Genomic DNA, 20,752 nt, shown 5'->3' with positions numbered 1-20,752 from the left:
TTTGATGAACTGTTATACACTGTTTTTCCACAGCACTGTACCATAGGCAGCTTTAGAATCTGTAAAGGGCAACTTGAGCTTCTAGAAGGACTGCAGTCGTCTTGACATCTTGATTTTAGCCCAGTGAAACCCATTTCAAACTTCTGACCTCTGGGGCTATAATATAATACAATTGTCTTAAGCCTCTCAGTTTGCGGTAATTTGTTTCAGTAGCAATAGAAAACTAATATAGCCCATTAAAATCAATACTGGCATTTACCTACCTCTCATCTGAAAGCAAACCAGCCAAAACCCTTATGTATTCAAGTCTCCCTGGTTGGGTCTCTGTTATAAACAGCCATTTATAGTTCTTACCAGATAAGAGTAATTTCCCCCTAATTTCCTCTCTTTAACCGTTAATATTAGGTCAAGATTATCTGATGGCAGATGATATTATGTAACTCAACTGTAAAATTGTCTGTGAGTGTGAGTCTGTGTGTGTGTGTGTGTGTGTGTGTGTGTGTAGAGAGGAGTGAGACAGTTTATTTTTTTTTAATTACAAATTGGATTTTTTTTTTTTTTAAATAGCCATGGTTCTATTTAGATGTAGTATTTCTTTTTGATTCATTTTATTAAGTTTTTTTTTTTTTTTTTAGGAAACTATCCAGTTCATCTTTTCAAATTTATCTCAGTAAAGGTATTTATAGTATTTTTTCTCTGTGGTTATGCTGTGTTTTCCATTCCTCCATTGTGTCTTTCTTTCCTTGATCCATCTTGGGTAAACTGTTACAAAAGAAGTAGTTTTTAGCTTTGTTGATACTCTTTTTTTTTTTTTTTTCACTGTTTTATGTTTCATTGTTTTTATAACTATTTCTTTGCCTTTCTTTGGACTCATCCTACCTCTGCAACATTAAACACCAAACTCATTGGTACTTTGTATCGATCAAAAAAGTATGCTTCTTTTCCCCCTTAGAGCGTTAGCTGTATCCCACATGTTTGGGTATATGATTCTGACACCAATTCTGATGTTTGATTTTTTTTTTCCCCACACCACCAAACCAGATACCACAGATTAAAGGCTGAGGCCTACAGGACTTGCACCCAACATACACACTTGACATGCCAGTGGCAAGTGTAGGTCATTACCCATGGTTCTGACTAACCAGCTGTAGACGGTTCCCCAGTCCCCTGCCTTCAGTTCAATTAATTTGCTAGAGTGGCTCACAGAGTTCAGAGAAGCATTTTGCTTATCACTAGGTTATTAGTTTATCATAAAAATTTATAACTCAGGAGCAGCCAGGCACATAGGACAAGGTATATGGGAGGGATGCCAGCTTCCATGCTCTTTGAGGGCACCACTTGCCCCGAATCTCCATTTCTTTGCCAAACTGGAAGCTCTCTGAACCTGGTCCTTGTGGGTTTTTAAGGAATCTCCATTACATGGGCCAGATTGATTAAATCATTAGCTATTGGTGATTGCACTCAATCTCTAGGTTCTCTTCCCTACCTGGTGGAGGTGGGGAATCAAGTGGGTGGGAAAGTTCCAGCCCTCTAATCCTGTGGTTAGTTCCCCTGGCAACAGCCCCTATCCTTAAGTTACCTAGGGGCTTTCCAGTTGTCATCTCATTCACATAACAAACGACACCTTTATTCTCTAGTCACTTCAGAAATTCCATGGATTTTAGGAGTTTCTTGCCGGTAACTGGGATGAAGAGCAAATGTATGTATTATTGTAACAGAATCATATTTGGCATATTAGTTTTCAGTATCCGGTTCTAAATATTTTCTGTTAACTATTATGATTTCTTCTTTGAAACATTTATTTTGCATTGTATTTTTAAATTTCCCGGTACTTGAAAGTTTGGATTACATTTTTATTTTAAATTTAATTGTAGTTTAATTGGAGAATGAGGTTGTTATGTTATCCACTTACTCATATATGTGACCTTGTGAAATCACCTAACTTTCCTTAGCTTCACTTTCCCCAGTCATAAAATAAGATAATAATTATTCCTTTTGTCTTTTAAAGTCTTGTGAGGTTATAATTCTGTGTATAGCTAAGTAATTGATACATATGGGTAGGTTTTTATTCTCCATATGTGTAGCTGTATTCCCCTTTTCTCTAATGTTATGAATTAATGCTTTCTGGTATTGTGATTACATGGAATAAATATGAGAAGCAAGAATTTCATTCTGATGTTTATTCATCAAATATGTTTAATTTAAAATTTTTTGTTTTTATTTTGGAGAGAGAGTGCACGAGCTGGGGAAGGGGGCAGAGGGAGAGAGAGAATCTTAAGCAAGCTCCATGGTCATCGTGGAGCCAGACGCAGGGCTGCATCCCACAGCCTTGGGATCATGACCAGAGCCAAAATCCCAAGAGTCAGACGCTCAGCTGAGCCACCAGGGGCCCCTTATTTGTCGAATTACAATCCTTGTATTCTGGAGAATGAAGCATGGCCTTTTCCTTAAGAAGCTCTTCATTAGGTAGGAAGATGTGTTTAAAAAAAAAAAAAAAGTGATATGAGATGACAGGGAAGTTTTGCCAAACTTGGCCAGCAAACAGCATAAAGAAGAGTATTCTAGGTTGAGGGAAATGCTTTTATAAAGGCATGAAGATATATATAGAGAGAATGACTAATTGTTTCACAGAGACTGGATTATAAGATGCAGAGAGAAATAAGACTGGTACAGTACACAAAGGCCAAACGTGGAATGGCTTCTTAGAATTTAGACCTCATTTATAGGTCAGATCTTCCTAATCAATATGCCCTACCACCTTGGAGCATGTGAATGAGTAACAGTGGTGCGGAGGTACTGATGACTTCAGCTGTTAATGAGATAAAGGCCGTAAAGGTCCGGAAGTACTGTTACAGGTGATAAGGAGTATTGAAGGATTTTTACTTAGGGAAATGGAACGCTCGAGATGTGAGCTTCCAGAATGGTTGCTTTGGCAACTACATAATGGATTTTGAGGCAAGGAGACTAAATGTAAGGCTGTATCCAAAAGTCCAGGTGAGACACATCGAGGGTTGTACTAAGTTGGCATCAGTTGGATTGATGAAAAGTACAAAAATTTGAAACATACTGAAGAAATGCAATTTATGGGATTTGGTGTGTGAATGTGAGCTCAGAGGTTTAGAATGAGTTTTGGCTTTGGGAGGCAGTGTCAAGCAAGGAATGGAAAAGTAGTTGCAGATTTAACGGGTGAGTTGGTATCTTCTGTTGGAGGCAGGTGGAATTTGTTGTTTTTGTTTTTAATGTTAGAGTGCACACATGGGAGGAAGGGCAGAGAGAGGCAGAGAAAGAATCCTAAGCAGGCTCCACGCTCGGCACAGAGCCCAACATGGGGCTCGATCCCAGGAACCGTGAGATCATGACCTGAACCGAAATCAAGAGTCAGACGCTGTAACTGACTGAGCCACCCAGGTGTCCCATAGGCAGGTGGAATTTGATGTATTTTGGGGCTTCCAAAACTGAGAAACCAGTAGTCAGTCAAAATACGGGTCAAGAAGATTTAGGGACCAAAGAGTAATATTTCCAGTTCTAAATTTTTGGATAGCACTTGAGGCAGTGGTGCTGGATGGTTTTCTCTGGGAGAATGTGTAGCTGAATAGAGAGACCCCAAAGGTGTGCTGATATTTGAGGATCATTTGGGGAAAGAGAAGCAGGAGTAACCAGAGAATAGGAAATAATAATACCAGAAGAGGTTCCCAAAATCTTAGGAAGAACGATTTTCAAAGTGGAAGTTGTCAAAAGTATCAAATAAGTAAAACGTGATACATACCATTTTTCTGGGGGGAAAAGGAGGTTGTTTGTGTCTTTGGAGAGAATAATTAGAATGGAATAGTTTAAATGGAATACAAGCCAGAGTAGACTGAGGTGTGTCAATCTAACAAATATCTGTGGGTTCTGGGCCAAGAGTTCACATTTTAGCCCGCTCCCCTGTGTTCTCATTCCCAATCATGCGGATCCTTGCTTGCACGGCTATGGATACTCCAGCTCACGTGCTCAAGCTCCACCCACCCTTGTATCTCCACCTGGGTATCCCTCAGATTTAAGGGCGCATAAACTGGCAGTATCGTCCGTATGCAGGAAGGAGGACCTGAAGAAGAAGTTCACATAGGTTCCAAACTGGAGTTTGGACACTGGATCAGAGAATTCAAGAGTCCTAGGACCTGGAACATAGTCTAGAGAGGAGGATGCAGGCTTAGGTCAAGCAAGTCTTCTGGACTCTCTCATGGACTTCTTCCCCAGTAGGATGGGCATGGCCAGAAGAGGGCCAGCGTGGGACTTTTAAAAACACATGGTCCAGATGGAGTTCCTGGTTATGTAGATTTAGAGGGTGTTATTAGAGGTGTGAAGATTTGGTCAGAAATTTGAGATCACAAATGGATACTTTTTGGATTTAAACATCTTGTCCCTCACCTTACCTTTTAGCTACTGATTTAAATTTTTATCTTCGTATTATCAATACCAACAACCATTCTATAATTTCAGTTTGAAGACTCCCACTCTTCTTCATCACCATTGTTTCTGTTTACATCACACCTCTCTACTGTCCCCAAACCAAAAAATCCATTGATTTGGCCACTTTTTCATTTTCTTGCTATTCTTGAATTCTCACTTTCCTCCTTTACTCACCGGTAGTCTATAGTTTCTCATTATAATCATCATAATACAGATACACTAAACTCTTTAGCTTCTCTTTCTCCTTCTTCTTTCTCCCCCCTTAGTTCTTTGGCTTCTCTCCCTCCTTCCCTGGATTAACTTTCTGCCTATGCTGTGCTTGCATAGGCACAAGTCATTGTGTCTGAAGAAACACAGTACTGATTTTTCTAATTTAAACAATGGCCACTACCCTCGAATTTCACTCCTTTCCAAACTTTCATTCTTCTAGTCCATTCACTCTTTCATTATGTTGGACAACCATTTCATACATTCTTCTTTCTCCTTAAACCTTCCGCACCTTCTCCCTTATTCTCACTCTCAGTTGCTGATTTTGCTCCCTATTTCATTTAGAGGATATAACTATTCAGTAGAAAATTCATATAAATATCCATCACCAGATCTGTATCCTTATTTATGCCCACTTCCTGTTACTATAGATGAAACATCTGTACTCTTATTATCCACGCATGCATTTGATGCTGCTTCCCCTCACCTCCTCAAGGACGTTACACCAAGAATTTCTTTGTGTTTTCCATTTCTGCTGGATCAACAGCACACAGAGTTGCACAAATTTCTCCCATCTTAAGCAACTAACAGCAGCAGCAACAACCATAACATCTTAATCCCACATCACTCTCCATTTACCATCCCATTACTCTGCTCCTTTTTAGCAGAACTCCTCAAAAGAGTTGTCTGCTCTGTCTCCAGTTATCTTTCCATTATCTCTTGAATTTACTTCATTCACATTTGTGCTTTCATCACTCACCCAAAGCTTTTCCCCAGGGTCACCAGTGACGTCTGTATTACTAAATCCAGTGGTCATCTTAGTGCTCATCTTCCTTGATCTGTCAATAGCATTTGACACAGTTGATCACCTTCCTTCTTAAAAGACTTGATCCACTTGCCTTTCAGAGCCTCAGTCTTCTAGTTTTTCTTCTCATCTCTTGGATGTTGGTTGCTTCTCATCTCCTGGATCACTAAACAATGGGGTGTACCCGTGCCTACTTTATTTTTCTCTAAAGAGCCTATCACTGTTTGATACTGTAAATATTTAACTTATTAATTAATTCATTCATTCATGTATTAGCAGTTTCCCCTACTAACATGTATTCTTCACAGAGGTGGATATTTTAGTCAGTTTTGTTCACCGCTGTATTCCTGGGTCATGTTAGGTGCTCTGTAAATACTTGTTAAGTGAATGAGTCTTAACATTCTGCGGAGCTAGGAAGACAGGTAGCTAAAAATTAGTATTATGGAGAATCAAAATGTTTTTCAAGGATGCAGTGTGACCTTTACTTAAACTCTAGCAGTCCGAGTCTAAAGTCCTATCTCAGAATTGTTAGAATACGGGATAGTTGGAATAGATCTGGACTATAAGAGATAGAGGAAGTGAGCTAGACTCGTAGTCTAGTTCCTGGCCTACCATTAACTTAGCTGTGTGATCTTGAACAAGTTGCTTTCTTTTTTGAGTTTCACTTACTCATCTGTAAAGTACAGGTTGTGGGCTGTCTGTTATCGAAGGTCTTTCATAACCTCAATAATTTAATGTTGTGTAATTGTGGGAGTTTATGTCAAGACTTAATGCACCTAAGAAGGACAGAGAATGCAGCACATATGAAGATGATTCTTACAGTTTAAACTTGTCAAACTCGGGACATGGAGTTTTATTTTACCATGTCTGATATGCCTCGGTAACTTAGGCCATTCAGCTTTGGATCTGTGGTTTGGATAGGCAGAGAGGAGAGGTGTAGAGCATCCTGCTTGAATGTTTATGATGTACTTTTGAGAAAAGTGATCTAAGAAGAAGGAAGTCTAATAGGTTGAATAGGTGGTTTGGGCAGGTTGTAGAAGGAAGATTTTAAAAGCCAGAGACGGGAATTTGGTTTTGTTACGATATGAAACTGGAGTCTACCAAAGATTTTTACTATGGATACAATGAAAGTACTGTATGAGAAAGTCCCAATATGGGTGTTATTAAGGAAGGCGAGATTGGAGTTAAGTAAGCCACGTAAGAAGCTACTATAGTAATTCCAGGAACGAAAAGGATTTGAGTCTGTTTTTGCCTGGCAGTAGAGGAAATGGGCAAAAGGAGATAGAAGGGAGAAGGGAAGAACAGAATCTGGGAGCTGATTAGATGTGGAGGAGTCAAGGAATTAGAAAATTAAGATGATTTGGGGGTTTAGCAGAGTTACTAGAGTGGTTTCTATCGATATGTTAGGAATGATAGCAGGAGGAAGGGATCTTATATGAATGGATGGACTGTGGCTCAGGATTTGGAAATTATTCAGCATAGAGGTTTTCAAACTTCTTCTTTTTTTTCCAAAAGAAATGTTATGTGAAGCCCCAATATATAAAAACACATAAAAGTGAAGTTGATTTGGCTGGGGCAAGGGCGAGGTGTGTAGTCGATGGGTCCAACATTGCTTCTCTGGTCCGTTCTCCAAGGGCTCCGATGAAGATAGTCGGGAACCACTGAAGTAGATATCTATAAGTGCTCTCCTAGCCTGAATATTTGGTGACCTGAGAGTCTTTTATATCCTGTGAGTCTCCTGGGTGGCGACATCTTCCTGTGTCTTCTTGCCTTAGCAGTTAGCAAATATTTGTTATTCCAGACTCTTGTCTAGGTTCTAGGGAATGGTAGAATACAAAAAAGGTATAGTATTTCCTCTCTGGAACTTACAGTTTTTACTAGAAAGCTATTATTTAAAAAATAATAAAATTTTGTCAAATAATTGTTAAGTATACATGTAAAAGTGCTGCCACAGAGAAGAACCAGTTGAGCTGTTTCTAAGAAGACCTAGCCTAGTCTGAGGGATTTGAGGAGAGGGATGGTCAAAGGAAGACTTCCTTGGGAAAGTTGTAGTTGAACTTGCCTGGAGAGGAAGAGAGAAAAACAGAGAGCAGGTTTTATCTGTGGAACTGAGAGAGGTTCTTCATGGGCAGGGCAGAAGGCTCCACATCAGTTTGGAGAGATGCAAGGTGAAACTGGAAATAAAAGTAAGGGCCAGATACGCATGCCATGTTAAAGATTCTAGGCTTTATTTTGAGAAGGGAACAGTTTTTAGGGAGGGGTAACATGAGCTTATTTACATTTCAGACAGACCAACCTGGCAGAGAATTGGTTTCACGTTAGGGTGAAATGGAGATGGGGGCCAAGAGATATAGGGAGCCTACCTAGGAGACCACAAAAGGGGTTCAGGTGAGACTCTCTGAACACTGGGGGGGGGGGGTGCTACTAGGGAACTGGAGATGAAAACTGATTCCAGATGTGTTTAGGAGGCTCAATTAAGGGGAATTGGTGATTGGTGATTGTAGAGTTACAGAGTGTAAGGGAGAGAAAATATATCATAGATGATACCTCAGATTTTGAACTCCGTAGCTGGATAAAAGTAAATGCCATTTATTAACTTTATGGCCTGTGTCTCCTTTTAGTTGTTTTTATGTTGCCTTCACTTGTCATTTTCTGTTCTGACCCCCTTAATGTCTTTGTTCATCACCATCTCTTGCATGACTTAATGTACCTCTTTCTGTGTTTTAAATGCAACTGAAACCTTCCTCCAAAATCATGGCACAAAACTTCCTTTTTGGAGCCTGCCACCAGTAATCTAATCCTTGGTTAATATTAACTTTATAGTTTACTGGTATTTGTGTATAATCTATATCTTAACTGTCTTATATTTAATGTTGCTTTGTAACTGTTCTCTTGCTATTTTTATAATGCAGGTATATACATTTATAGGATGTACCCAATTGATGTTACACTATCTTTCTATGTTTTGAATGTTTGCACCTGAAAAATAAGAGGAAAAAGCACAAATACCCCCTCTCTTGTATTAATTCATTCTTCAGTACAGTAAATGGAATTTTATATTTACTACGCATACTGCATTTGTATGATTGAGAACCATTAATTGCCTCTTCTAGGTAAATACTCTAAATTGAATGGAAAAGATATTTAAAATAGGGATTTTGATGAGAGGAGTGGTGACAGTCTACAAAAATTTTTGAAGTTACCTATTAAGAAAGGCTTATAGGGGCGCCTGGGTGGCGCAGTCGGTTGTGCGTCCGACTTCAGCCAGGTCACGATCTCGCGGTCCGTGAGTTCGAGCCCCGCGTCAGGCTCTGGGCTGATGGCTCGGAGCCTGGAGCCTGTTTCCGATTCTGTGTCTCCCTCTCTCTCTGCCCCTCCCCCGTTCATGCTCTGTCTCTCTCTGTCCCCCAAAAAATAAATAAAAAATGTTGAAAAAAAAAATTAAAAAAAAAAAAGAAAGGCTTATAGATAAAATTATTTAGGCAGTCTTCCTGCACTGTATATTGGACTTCTTTATGCAAAAGATCATTGGCAAAAACCATTCTAATTAAGTTTCAGTAAGCTTTATAAATGCTTTTGAATTTATTTTAAATAGTAATCTTAACTTTTGTTATTGTAGATTTTTTGCTTTTTAAATATATTTCATGAAGAGGTGCATGAGGCCTTTACTAATTTTTTTTCTTCTTTTTTTTCCTCTTTATTCCTCTCTTTATATTTAATATACTCTGGATCTGAAACTTTTTTTAACTCCTTTCATGATTATATGAATCTTATAATTTTGTAGAAGTTTCAAGGAGTATCATCGTTAAAGTCAAATATTTTTATAATAAGTCATATTTTAATAGTTCATGTTTATTTTTAATTTATAATTATTTACTAGCTCAAAAGCAAAGCACGATATTGAAAATTAATAGTATTTATTTTGACATCTGATTTTTTTTAAATGACTATTTTGGGAGATATATTCAAAGTAAAATTAAAAATTCAATTTAACATATGAATTCACATTAATCTTAAAATGAAAAAATACTTTTTCCCATTTTAAGGAGTTGCGCTGAAGGTCAGGTAAAAGTGAAGTTTCAGAAACTGGAAATAACTGATGTAACATGCTGATTAGGTATGCAAACTATACTTTTTTTTTTTTTTAACATGTTAGCATAATTTGAAAATTTAAACTATTTTATGAGCATAACTAGTTGTAAATTTAAGTAAAACAAAATAAAACTACAATATTTTAAAGACTAAGCATATGACAGTTTGGTAAAGTTTAAGAACATAAATGTTTTAGTTGGAACAGATGTGAAAGACATATTATTTTAAAGGAAAACGAGGTCCACAGCTATCTGTTTGGAAATGTCTTTCAATTACAGTGGCGTCCATGAATGTTGGATTTGAATGAAGATTTGGCTAGAACTGTTTTATATCCTATTCTGTATTTCCTTTTGAATAAGAAATAGCATGTGTGAAATACATTTACTATAATCCATTCCATACTGCATAATAAAAATGCTGTGAAGAATGAGTATGCACGGTCTGAAATTATCCCGATTGTATGTTCTGTTCACTCTCAGCTAGCTAGTACTTTAAAGTTTGTATAAATATCATAGGGTGTGTTGATATGTCCATTTATTTTTCAGAATGGGAATATGGCATAACTTACCTTCATTATAGATAATCACAGTCCATTAGTGTATAACTAATGTACGTATCCTATGTATAACCAAACATCTTTCACTGGAAAAGAAGTAAGAAACGTACCTGGCTGAACAGCAACCTAAGCAATTAGAAGTGAGTTCTTAACATTTTAACTTGGAAAGTGGCTGAAGAAGATTATTTACATTTCCCAATCTTATATTAAACTCTAGACTGGCCCTTAGTTTTTTTTTTTTATGTTATTTATTCATTTGTTTTTGTGGTGGTGTAGTTGACAGACATTAGTTTCAGACATACAACACAGTGATTTGGGGCATGGCTTTTTAAAATGAGGATAATTGAGCCAGTTAAAAGGGTAACTTTTAGTTCACATTAAAAATGAAATGAACTATACCTTATTACTTATTTAAACTTAAATATTAAAATGCAGTTTAATATATTTTTTTTAGGTTGCTAATCATCAGAAAATATTTTACATTTGATCTTTAATATCACTTGTATTGAAATTCTCATTGTTCTCGTAAGGAAGTATACATGTAGTTATGTGTAAATGTGCACATGTGACTGTTTAATTCACATCAAAAGAGTATTCAAACTTGAGGTAAACACCAATTTTATTTGTTCATTTGCATGTAGAAGATAACAAATAAGACACAGAATGATCATTTGTTACAAATTCAGAAATTGTACATAAGGCTTAAGATATTTATGTATGCTCATATAATAATCATTTACATATTACATCATTTCAGTCCATGTCACATTTTTTTCAAATTTTAAAAAGTGATATTTTACTGCTTACAAGAGTAGATAAGAGCATGGATTTTAGAGCCATACTGTCTACCGCTTAATGACTGAGTGACTTTAGGTGAGTTACTTAACCCCTCTGAGCATCATTTTCATCATCAATGAAGTGAAAGGTCTTTTGAGCATTAAATAAGTTAAATATTAAAGTGCTTACCAATAGTAGCTTTCATGTAATAAGTGCTATTAACATACTGTGTATGTGAGATTATTATACTAGCTGCGCTTCAATATGTGATTTTAGAGTCTTGAAAGTTTGTCAGTTAAAAAAAAATGTGTCAAATTGGGATCTGCTTTAACTATTTTTACTGGACATTTTGAATATGGGTTCATTTTTCATTAGTGCATTAATTCACACTTATTTTTATGTAACATTGGTGGTTTGTCATTAATAATGGTAACTTTTAGAAGTAGACAATAAAATATATGTAGTAATTACATGGACAATATTTTATGGCATAATACGATTAGAGAACAAATATCTAGATGCTTGCTATGTGGAGGCCCGTGGAAATGGCACTCCCTGTGTTCACATGTTGGGGTTTATTAAATATTTGAATTGAATAGAAAACATTACATGAAATGTACTGTTACATAAATGTTACATAACATTTCGATATGTGCATCATGATGTGTACATGATAGCTGTGATCTCGCTTATTTTTAAAATTGCAAATATTTTATCTCCTTCCATCATTTTGCTTTTTGGTTTTCTCTTGTCTGTTATGTAGAGAAATTATTCTTAGTCTATGATTTGGTTGCTGGGGGATGTAACATTTGACTGAGTGCCTTCCCTTGCAGATGTCTATATGGATTGAAACTAGATTATGGTATTTAAGATACAAACTGACTGACTTTCCCTGGAACAGAAAAATTCCTGTTAGTTAAGCCACAGACTCACATAAATAAGGCTTGGTCTTAAAGAAACATAATGTTTAACTGGTCTTTGAAAAATCTTGAGTTCAAAGTCATGCATTGCAAAAAAGGAAAACATTTCTGAATTATGAATGCTTTTTGTATTGCAGACAGATAAAAGATATTCCTTTTAGGGTAAAAGATAGAAAAAATACCCATAGCGAAACAGAAAATGTGTTATAGGTTTTACAGTGGTTTCAAGTAATGTGAAAAATTGTGCCACTGTGAAACTACTGAAGAATCATCATCTAACTATTGAATTACCTACAAGTGTCAATCTTCAGTATTCGATGGGGCTTGTTGCCTGACCATAATGTAGGAAAAATAGTCTATTGGATTACCAAGTATTTTTGATACCTACTGTGCTCCAAAACAAGTGACTTTTTTCACTGCAAGAAGCCCAGGAAATGAATTTCATGTGGTTAAGGAATAAACGTGCAAAAAATATTTTTGTTCATAAAATTATGTAAAGTGCTGTAGAACTGTTAAGATTCATATTTTAATTGGTAGTTCCTCAGATGACCAGAGTAGGTCTCAGGTTATATTATTTGCATATAACTTAAGTTTGTAATGATATGATAAAATAGTTTACACTTAAGCTGATTTTTTTTTTTTCTGGCAAGGAAAAATAGACTTTACCCTGTATTAGAGGTACTCATTAACTGTGTCCATGAATAATCCAACATAACAGCAACATTCAAAATATTTTTTTTAAACAGATGCATCTTATTTGGGTTAATACATTTTAAAATATAAAATTGTATGCATTTCTAATTTTAAGGAGCCTATATCTCTGGAGATGACAGAGAGTAGATGTGTAATTATTTCTTTTTGGAAGAGTTTAAAATGTTATAAGATAACACAAATATTTGTAAAGGAAGCGAAAATACAGGAAATGAAGTGTTATAATCGGTCTGTTTGTAGCTATTCTGTTAGGTTTTTCTATACCCTTCATCACATGATTTAGTCCCATGTTATTTCAGAGTTTAAAATAGCAGGATTAGAAGTTAATGTATCTACTACAAAGAATAGGTAACTGTTTTAATAACTGACATTAATGCTCCAGACGTTGTAATTTCAGGTAGTGTGACAACCCAGAGTAACTCAAAGACTGTGTATCCACGGAATTAAAAAGTTATAGCTCTTTACATGGTCAAAACCCAGTCACGTCAGCTATTATAATTAACTTAGAATCAAACTAATTGTATTCAGAATCCAAGTTATTTCGTAGCTTACAAAATGGAAATTCTTTATGTCAGTGTTATTGTAGATGACATATTGATTCATTGTTGTGGCAGCTCCCAAATTCTGAAACTTGATTTGTTTTCACACTTGAAAATTTCAGCAAATTATCATAATATATTAGATATTTTTTCTCTCAGTATTTTATAGTTAATTGTTTTTTAAAAAGTACTTATTTAACCAAAAGATATTTTAAAGTATTAGGAGGAAACTTTCTAGTTTTAAGTTGCAAGCTTTGTATGTTCCAAAAGCTGCCAATGTTTATTTCTTCTTTCCATCTTAGAACTTATTTATAGCAAAGGGAGACAGATATTTATACCTTCATTCTCTTTTTTCTACTGTTACTGAATACAAAGCGATACTCAATTTTATAAAAGTGATCCTATTTCAAATCAGAAAACTGCATCACTAGAATATATGTTCCTAATTTGAGAAGCTGTTTTAAAAGCATTGCTTTGTTTCTGGCTTCGTATTGATCAGACTACTTTTTATTTTAGGAAAATATGGCTAAGTATCATTTAAAATATGATTTAGCAAAATATGATTCAGTATCATTATGGACAATTCAAAGCAGTGGGCCTTTCAAATGATACCTTGTTCAGCAAATAAGATAAAAGAAAAATTGAGAACTTTGAGAGATTTTGAGAAAATTTCTAGAAATGCAGTAGGACAGTGGTATCAAGTTTATATTATTTAAACAGGATTCAAAGTAGGAAGAAATTAAATCTGAATGCTTTTATTACTGTAAGTTCACATTTTGAATAGATGCTAACTGTCGATGAGAAAAATGTTTTTGTTTCTCAGTTTGTGGTACATAATTGGTGTTTTTTGAGATTTTGCTTAGCAGTGAGCTTCACTTACTAGTTTGTAAATTCAGAGAAAAGCAGTTATCTGGCAAAAATCAGGTGCCTGTTACAAGACATGGGAAAAGATCACTGTTTACAAAACACAAGGCCTTAAAAATACAAAGCATAATACTTTGATAGTCTTGACTGTCTTATTCTTTTTAGTAAACTAAAAATTATAACATAACCAGTTAATTTTCTGCAGGTATCCCAGAACTTCTGTCTTTTTTCATTTAGTTTACTTTAATTTTGTTAACATTGCATATTTTAATCTGAATTCGTCCTTATATTATTTTTACTACTTCCTAAAAGCGTATAAGATACTTACATACTTTTCATCCGGTCCAACAAGCATATAATTCAGTGAATTTTTGAAACTGTTTATTAGTTAAGCATGCTTTGGTAAAAATACGTATAAAGAAGAACCACCAGGAAAAGCTGGAGCCATTAAAAATTCTTTGGTAGTTTTATCCTCTTTTCAATTCATTTAAGTATTTAGAACATAATATGAACTAAAAGTTCATCAACTTTTGAATCGTGCATTTAAGAAGCTCGTTAAAAGCATCTGAAACGACCCAAATGCCCTTTCCTCCTCCACATTTGTTTAATCATTTGTTCACTCAGTGTTGATTCAACAACTGTATTGATTGCATCAGCAGATTAACAAGGAATCTTTCAATATTGCTAGCAGTGGTACTTAAAAACCAGTTTAAATATATACCAGCAGGAATTGTAATACTGTCAGTGGGAAACAGAGTATTAAAGAATTCTTCCTAATGATAAAGCTTTTTTTCTCCACTGGGGAGTTTCACAGTAAAAATTATTTATCTCAGCCTCTGCACCAGGATGTTTTTCTTTTCTCTCTCCTCCTCAGAAGATGAGGATGTGTTATTTTAGATAAACTGCATCAGAGAAGAGATACTAAACCCATGTTGTTCCTTTTTATATATTTTCGAAAACGGGGCTTTTTCTCTTTCGATTGATAGCATCACAGTAAATCAATCTTCTCCATGTTTCCCTGAATCATTTTCCTATTCTCATCTTTTAGCAGTGGTTTTCACAATATTTTCATGGAACCAAATGCCTAATAATTGTAGCACACAAACGTAACCTTTTGAGAAGTTATGAAAATACAATTCTTGTGCTTAATGATATCCAGAAAGCATAATATTCTCTAAAAAGAAATTCCCTTTAGTCAATGTAAAATTAAACACTCTAATGCAAAAGGATATCTAAGGTGAAAGATGTTTGTGTAATGCTAAACATAACCAAAGAAACTGTGGTTTTAGCAAAGGTACTATTGCTCTATTTTATCAAGTGCCAGAAGTTGCATAATGAAAGTCTTTCAGTTAGAGAAAATATAAGTAAAAAAACATAAAAATACCACCCAGCTGGTAGAGATCTTCCTAATTTTTACCTGATTGTATTTCTGAAGAAATATGGCAGGGCTGTCATAAATTTTCAACATGAACTGCATTTTTGTTGCCAATTTCCATATCCTTTAAAAAGTGCTGAAGCGTGCATTTGCTATTTATGTTTGCAGTAGACTGAGTACACTTTTACTATTTGTGGTTTAGAAATTGGAAACAACCAAACAGTGGTGCTATGGTCTAAAAAAATAAATTTTAAACAGCTGCGGGACAGTATTTTTAGAATGGTAGGAGTCCTTCTAAAGCAATATAACTGCCCCCTGCCACCTTTAACGATGGATTATGGTCACACATATAAAATCAGGTTTCCATTATCTTTCATCTAAGATGGATTAAATAACTGGAGCTAAAAGTGTGCTTTTGTTAGATGTGAAACAGGCTTTTAGCATCCTAGAGTCAACTCTCTTTGCTTACCTGCAAATGTCACTACATACCAGGCCCTGGGCTTAATCACTTTGTAGACTTGAATCCTCACAAAGACCCTTCCATGGATAAGAACTGTCATTATCCCTGTCTTACACATGAGGAAATGGAAGCTTAACGAGAAGGTAAGTGACCCAGGATCACTAAGTTTGTATGTGGTAGACCTGAGCTTCAAGTGAATGCTCTCCCCCCAGACCCACTAATCCAAGTGTTTTTCGACCTCGTGTTTTGCACAGATCCCATTGAAAGGGGGGCAAGAAGTCCTTATAGACCCCAGTTTTGACTTAAGGCATTTTTGTACTGACCGTACTGAATTATGTACCAACATAAAAAAAAAATCTAGATAGCAACTTGTTCCATATTTAATGAATTTAAATCTAATTTAAATCTAATGAAACTATGAAATCAAAACAAATTTAGAAATTAAAAACAAATCCATAATACCAATAACAGTCAAATTAAGAATCTTAATTTAATGTGACAGACTTTTCACTCCTGAAAAATAAATCCCCTTCCTCAGTGTGACTTCCTCAGTGTGACTGCTGTGGTATAAGAGTTTGTTATGTCTTTCCTGTGGTTTGCAATCTTTTTTTTTTTTTTTCACATCATGGCACAAGTAAAAATGATAGTATTTAGTCGACCGTGGGATATAAAAGCACAAGGATGCTTCTTTCAGGAGATAGCAGGCCAGGGGGATCCTGCCCCAGCCAGCCACTCCATAGGCTGAGGGGATTAAAATCTATTCACCTGTACCCAGTTGGTGGCTTTTTCGAAGGGATATGGGTTAGAAAGCTCTCATCATTGCTATTTTTTCCTTGTGATAACTCAATTTCCTGTGACTTTCCATATTCTAGTTATTATGAAATCTGTGATTAGTGTAGCCTGGCATTATTTGGCCATTATTTGTATATTAAGTTAACATCATTCCATGTTCCCTTTCCCTGACTCTCCATTATCCTGCCTCAATCAGAGAGCCTTTGGCTGCCGATTCATTATTTTTTATTGACACAAAAATTTAATGCAAGAATTATTACAGCAAACTTGCAAATTCCCAAGAACTGGGTCCACAATCTTCAATGTAAAGAAACTACTGTGGTATTTACGGGCCTTTTGCAGTAGATTAAACATTTTAATACTGTATGTCTTTTATGACTTGGTATCTTGGAAACATACATTTGCTACATGGGTAGTCACCCTCTTTTGGAGTAAAAATTACTAAGCGGAGTGAGGTTAGATAAATACTACTCAGGATGAGATTGAGTTTAAATCTGGTTGATTTAAGTCACTGGAGTAAAAAATCTCATCAGATTCAATCTCACTTTCTACTGCAACTGCATTCATTTTGTTGCATACAACCACAATGTATTTTCTCTAGAACCAAATACGTGTTTATGGTAGCTTTGATGGCAGTTTGGACAACTGCTGTGTTTGTATTTAAATAAAATGTTTTGCTACATGTACTTATAAAGGCATTAGAAAATAAACATTTTACGTGAATAATTTAGTTATAAGTTATGTTTGTTATATTTGTAATATAAACTACAAAATGTAAACTTTGACAGAATCTTTTTGGTTGTCAGGTCATGTCATCTGGGAAGTAACAGGCTGTGTAAAAAGACGTGCAAATAATCAACAAGAATCGGTCCTTAATTTCTAATGCATGCATGAACTGGTAAAGGAAGGTGAAAACCCTTATGCATAACCTGATATTTTAAATTTCTAAAGTGAAACAGATAGATGATGTGCTTAAAGTTTGTTTAAACAAAGACATTTTCCATATATAGATAAAATAATGAACATTTTAAAAGCAATATGTTAGCTTAAGGGACTAAAAATAATTTTCTTTGATGTTTGTCAAGGTCTTTTAGTCTATAGGAGGGCTCACTTTCTTCAAGAATTTTTTTTCTTGAAAGATTCTATATGATAATCATTGGATTGAATTCCACATATCGATTATGACCTACTGTGACCTATTGATAGAACTTTTCTGTGAGCTCATAGGAATATATTATCTTATTCAGTTTAATTCAACAAGCAAGTATTTAGTGAACTCCTACTCTTTTCTAGGCCCTGGATATATAAAGATGAATTTGATACGGTGTCTTAACATTTTAATTTGATATTATAAATCTTATTTTTCATGATATATCTTGAAATATTAAGATATCTTTGATAAAAATACTAAAGTTTCTTAATGAAAAGAATCATCTTAAAGTTTAGAACTGCCTTATAAAACATCTTTAGGCCTTCAAATTTTTCTGGTCATGGCCTATTTACGAACAATATATTTTACATTCAGGGGTAATGTGTGTGTGTGCATGTAGGTCATGTGAAGTCCATGAATGTATTTACTCAATTAAAAAGTCTGATTTCTCTTTGTTACAAAACAATGAGATTTTTATCTCATTTGCAGATCTTTTAAATTGTAATTTAGACATTAACCTCTTAATGTGGTTCTTGGTAAATAGTAGACTTTTCTGTGTGTGTGTGTGTGTGTGTGTGTGTGTGTGTGTGTGTGTGTGTGTGTGTGTATTTAGAAAGACACAGAGACAGATGAGAGTGAAAAGAAAAGAATCCAGCAGCCATGCTGTTACAGTTGCTGCTGTTCTTTATAAAGTATAAGATACTTTCAAGTGTATTTGTACTCTAAAAAAAATGCCCTGTCATTTTGCTTTAGGTATGCTATTTTATGAAATACTTTTTCTGAAATAAAAAGTTCCCTTTGTAGTGTTGTCATCAGTAGCTTATAAAAAGTCATTTGGGTTTTGCTTGCATTGTTTTCTATGCAATATATGCATGAGCAGTCTCTCTACAGAGTAAGACTTTTATTGGGAAATAAGAATTTTGGCTGGCAAAGGATTTCCCCTGTTTCTCAACCAAAGACCATTTCATTGCATTTTTTATTTACTTATTACCCTTTGACCCCTTTCACCCATTTCTCTCACCCGTCCACTTTCCGCCTCTGGCAACCACCAATCTGTTCCCTAAATCTGTGAGCTTGGTTTTTTGGCTTATTTGCTTGCATTTTTTAGATTCCACATGTAAGAGAGATCATGTTATTTGTCTGTCTTTGTTTGACTTCCTTCATTTAGCTCTCAAGGTCCATCCATGTTGTTGCAAATGGCAAGACTTCATTCTTTGTTATGGCATCGTATATACATAGCATAAATTCTTTATCCATTAGCATATTGATGGGCACTTAGGTTGTTCCCATATCTTGGCTATTGTAAATATGCTACAGTGAACATGGGGGTACATACATTTTTTTGATGTAGTGTTTTGTTTTTTGTTTTTTTTTTTCAGACAAATATCCAGAAATGGAACGGCTGGATCATATTTCTGTTTTTTATTTTTGGAGGAACCTCCATACTGTTTTCCATAGTAGTTGCACCAGTATACATTCCCACCAGCAGTGCAGAAAGGTTTCCTTTTCTCCACGTCCTTGCCATCATTTGTTATTTTTGATCTTTTGGATATTAGCCATTTTGACTGATATCACATTGTGGTTGTGATTTGCATTTACCTGATGATTAATGCTGAACATTTTTAATGTACCTGTTGGCCATCTGTATGTCTTTGAATACATGTCTATTCAGATCTTCTGTCCATTTTTTAATTGGATTATTTGGGGGGTTTTACGATTGAGTATATACATTCTTAATATATTTTGGATATTAACCCTTTAACAGATCTGTGATTTGGAAATATTTTCTCCCTTTTGGAAGGTTACCTTTTCATTTTGTTGATGGTTTCCTTTGCTGTGCAGAAGATTTATACCAGTATGTAGTCCCACTTGTTTATTTGTGCTTTTGTTGTTTTTACTTTTGTTGTCAGATAAAAAAATATTTATTACCAAGACCTATGTCACGGAATTTACCACCTTTGTTTTTATATAGGAGTTTTATGGTTTCTTAAGTTCAGGTGTTTAATCTGTTTTGAGTTAATTTTGTGTATAGTATCAGATGGTAGTCCAGTTTCATTCTTTTGCGTATAACTGTCCAGTTTGCCTAACACCATTTATTGAAGGCCTTTCCTCATTGTATATTCTTGGTCCTTTGTCATGAGTTCATTTACCATATATGCATGGGTTTCTTTCTGGGCTTTCTACTGTGTTCCACTGATCTATGTGTATGTATTTATCCCAGTACGATACTGTTTTAATTATTTTAGCTTTATAATATAGTTTAAAATCAAGAAGCATGATGTTTCTAGCTTTGTTCTTCTTTCTCAAGGTTGCTTTGGCTATTTAAGGTTTGTTTTTTTTTTTTATTCCATACAAATTTTAGTATTGTTTGTTCTCTGTGAAAAATGCTATTGGAATTTTGATAGGGATTTCATTGAATCTGTAGATTGCTTTGGATAGTGTGGAAATTTTAACAATATTTTTCAGTCCCTGGGCTTGGAATATCTTTTCGTTTATTTGTGTTTTCTTCAATTTCTTTCCTTAAAGTCTTGTAGTTTTCATTCTACAAGTCTTTCATCTCCTTGGTTAAATTTATTCCTAGGTGTTTTTTTTCCCCCTAAAATGTTTATTTATTTATTTTGAGGGAGAGAGAGAGAGAAAGAAAAATAATATCCCAAGTAGGCTCCACGCTCACGTGATGTCAGGACCCTGAGATCATGACCTGAGCTGAAATGAAGAATTGGATGCTTAACCAACTGAGCCATCCAGGCACCTCAGTGTTTTATTTTTTTGATGCAATTATAAATGAGATTGATTTTCTTAATTTCTCTTTCTGATAGTTTATTATTAATGCGTAGAAACAAAACAGATTTTTGTGTGTTGATTTTGTATTCTACAACATTACTGAATTTGTTTTTTCTAATAGTGTTTTGATGGAGTCTTTTTAGGGTTTTTATACATAACAAATCATATGCAGTTAGTGGAAGTTTTACTTCTTTCTTTCCAATTTGGATGCATTTTTATTTCTTTATTTCTGCTTGGTCTGGCTCAAACTTCCCAATACAATATTGAACAA

General features: G+C 35.0%; 1 protein-coding gene across 4 annotated transcripts in view; it reads left to right on the top strand.

Annotated features, from left to right (window-relative positions):
• SUPT3H (SPT3 homolog, SAGA and STAGA complex component) overlaps nucleotides 1–20,752 on the top strand; it is a 546,620-nt gene that overhangs the window by 141,298 nt on the left and 384,570 nt on the right. The window lies entirely within an intron of this gene.

Source organism: Neofelis nebulosa, chromosome 6 (assembly GCF_028018385.1).
Source record: "Neofelis nebulosa isolate mNeoNeb1 chromosome 6, mNeoNeb1.pri, whole genome shotgun sequence".
Lineage (NCBI taxonomy): Eukaryota > Metazoa > Chordata > Mammalia > Carnivora > Felidae > Neofelis > Neofelis nebulosa.
The sequence above is the reverse complement of the archived record's forward strand: the minus strand, read 5'-3'. Positions and strand labels throughout refer to the sequence as shown.